At 40.3% G+C, this 3,442-nt stretch overlaps 1 pseudogene; it reads left to right on the top strand.

The window, feature by feature from the left end:
* The first annotated feature begins 648 nt into the window (after window positions 1-648).
* Window positions 649-2,617, top strand: LOC147789984 ((R)-mandelonitrile lyase-like pseudogene; annotated as a pseudogene).
* The last annotated feature ends 825 nt before the right edge of the window (window positions 2,618-3,442 follow it).

Raw genomic sequence — 3,442 nt, 5'->3', positions numbered from 1 at the left:
AGAGTAAAGAAAACTCGTTTCTAAACTCGTGATTCGAATCACTCCACAAGAGGTTTGATCAATACCACTTGAATGACTCTACATGCAAGTTCTAAACACAAGAATTTGCAAAGAAAATTTAGCTCTCAACAAAGCTAAAATAGAAATTCTATTCTCAATTCCAAAATCTGATGTCTAATCAAAGAAAAGAAGGCTTTATATAGCCTTTACAAACCTTAACCTATGTGATACATAACTCCAAAATTAAATGGGCTAGTAAATGAGAAATACCCATAACCTCCATATTAAAATGGCTGGTTAATGGTGGAATATAGTAACCTATGTGGGTTACAATATAACCTTAACTCCTATATTTAAAACTAGCTTAAATATGAAAACAAATAGTTAAACTATAATTAAATAATGCAAATAATAAAATGGGCTTATTAGTCATCCTTGGACTATTGATAAATTCAGCGGAGTTCATTAAATGCAACTTAAAGTGCATTTAATTCATCTCTGTCTTGAAGCTTAACTTTGCATAACATATAAGGGAGGTCACCAACGTCTTCTAGAATTTCCTTTGATGAGCTCACCATAGCTTGAATATAACTGTATAAGGTTTGTTGTAGCTTCTTGGCTCTCGTCCTTGTAATTGGACCTTGAGGTATGGAAATTCCTTGGTCGTTGTTCATATCACACAGTGTTGCTGATCTCCTCAGCTATGCGAAAGCTTTGAATATGAGAGTGCAGTCTATGCAAGCTATGCAAGTGTTGAAAGAATTCTTTTAGCCTCTTCTTCGCGGATCGAAGCAATCGGTAATTGGGGTCGTTTTTCGCGACCAAAGAAAGAGGGCCATGCAATGCAAAGGGAGAGGATCACCTCTGTGCTGGGGCTCTCGGAAGCCCACAGCTTCTGCTTCTAAGTGGCATTGGACCGAGGCCGTCCCTCTCATCGTGGGGAATTCCTCTGTCTCATCACTTGCCTTATGTCGGACAGTTCCTCTATGAGAACCCCCGAAATGGCATCTCAATTGTGCCCCCAATCCCATTGGAGCACTCTCTGATACAAGTCGTGGGCATAACCAATTCAGGGACAGGGGCTTACCTTGAAGCAACTTCCAATCTCATACCTTTTGTCTCCCCGGCTCGCTCTCTTTTCATTCGGAACCCAGCTTCACCACTCTATCTCACTGTGGCTACCCTAATGGAGAAGATTACTGGGCCACTCTCTGTTCACTCCGGTTGCCATCTACAGATGTCAGGGTTAACCCAATTGTACGGTTCAACTACTTTAGTAATCCCAGTGATGTATGTGGATGGAGCGGTGTGTGAATGGCACCTGCAAGATCGGTGATGTACTGAGGAGCCGTTCCATGGAGGATTTCCAATTCAGGGAATGGTTTGTTTTGGGGGCAGAGATTGAAGATACGTGGGGCCTGCATTGCCCGTTGATCAATCAAATGATCGATCGGCTGATGGGAGAGTTTTGCCCGCAGTGAGTACTATATGGCACTACCATGGTGGATGCCTTGTGGGCAAGGTAGTTGATCGCAATTTCAGGGTTATTGGGATTGATGCTTTCTGAGTTGTTGATGGTTCGATATTCACTGTGATATGAATCCAACAACTGATCACGTGCATGTACCCGAATGACCGATTACAAGAAGCAAGGTTAAGAAGATTCAAGAGGCCTATACATTGAATCTTCAAAAGCTAGCTAGTGTATTGGTTGAAACAAAGACTTTTGAGCCCAAAAATCTTTATAGCATTAGCATATCAAATCAAGAAGATAATGGAGTGGCTGATATTGGAAAGTAATTAGAAGACTTGCCTTTGGTAGTTGAATTACCAATTAAGGAAATTATTAATGCCTTATTTGCTTCATTTTATATTTAATAGCATTTATTAATCGTTTGTATGAATTGCCTTATATTCTTCAATTTGTATTTAATAGCATTTATTAGCATTTATTAGTGGTTGGTGGCTGAACTTTATTTTGTTAGGGTTATCTTCTGGGCCTATTTAAAGGCATGTAATATTCATGTTTGAGGGATTTTGGTTGAATACAGAAAAAACCTTTGTGTTTTCTTGATAACCTTTTGGTGTTATTCTTTTTCAAACCTTGCTTTAGGTTTGATGTTTAAACCGATTCATTGAATTAGTTTTGATCAAGCTAATTCTGGAGTGAATTGTATTGGTATCTAAGAGTGACCATAATAGATTCCAAGTTTGATCTAAGAGTCATTCATCTTCTAACCAGCTCTTGGTTGGAATCAATCCGTTAAGTTAGCTTTCTCTGTGAGCGTTTTGCAAGGATTCTAGAAGGACCTTTAGCTTTGCAAATTCCAGCATTGTAGGCGCTTATCACACTGTATCACCAGGGACCAATGCCCAGTCCCCTCTTTTGATGCTTGGACGGTCAGTGTCTTTCTTGTTATCTGAATGCTTCAGTCTTTTTGCTGGTTTGTTAGAGTTGACTACTTACCCTGTTGTGCCAAAAGGAACTATAAGCGGACTTTGCTGCGAATCTGCTAGCCATTTACCAGTATTTCCTCTTCTGCTTCTGTTTTTGGGTTTCTTCTTCTCCTTTCCCCTTGTGAACACAATCAAATCCGAAAAAATAAGAAATTGGTGATTCTCTCCAACCAATTAAGAAAAAAGATTGAAAAGACCCTCTCGGGTTTCTCTTTCATTTGCCAGTTCCAAATCCGCATTGTCAGTCAACTGCTGCACCAACCATTTTTCTTACAGGATGCCAAGTTAAAGAAGATAAGGCGAGTGAATAAGGTCCGAAATGCAATAAAACATTTATGCTCGTGGTCGGACCGAAAAAAGATGTGGGAGCAATGGCATTCGATCACAAACCCTCTCTTTCCCTTTCTGTAAATTACTTGGTATTTTTGTCTTCTTCGCCCTTCCCTGTCCAGCTCAAGCTGATTAAAAAAACGGATTTGTTTCGGAAAGCCTTCTGCCCCTCAGTCTTGGACATTTTGGCGGGACTTTTCCTGCCCTACATTCCAGTCACGAATCCAAAACTTCTCGCTCCCACCGGCCGGCTCTTCCCTTTGGCTACTCTAAAAAAGGTACTGACGCTTCACACCCCATCTTGACGAAAATCAGGAAACTTATTGCAACTACATCAAAAACCGAGAAAAAAAGACGTGAACGGCCCCTTTCTTGGAACTAATTCATAAGGATAGGGGGTGTGATATATCAAAATATAGAAGAAGAAAAGATATGCAGCATCCACTTGGTGCTCATAATATCTTTCTCGATGTTTTTTGTATAAGGGATTGATTCTTTCTCGGAAGGGAGCTAGGCAGATTTAGATCGATCGAATCTACTGACTAATTGGTTTAGCGCCTATCGATGTCCTTGAGTCCAATGAGGATAAAGAGGATGGATGGCCCGGCTTCTTTAGCATTTTATAGGAGTGGATAACAGCGGGAAAAAGGATGAA

This window comes from Cucurbita pepo, chromosome 12, assembly GCF_057944985.1.
Source record: "Cucurbita pepo subsp. pepo isolate OVF chromosome 12, ASM5794498v1, whole genome shotgun sequence".
Taxonomy (NCBI): domain Eukaryota; kingdom Viridiplantae; phylum Streptophyta; class Magnoliopsida; order Cucurbitales; family Cucurbitaceae; genus Cucurbita; species Cucurbita pepo.
The sequence above is the reverse complement of the archived record's forward strand: the minus strand, read 5'-3'. Positions and strand labels throughout refer to the sequence as shown.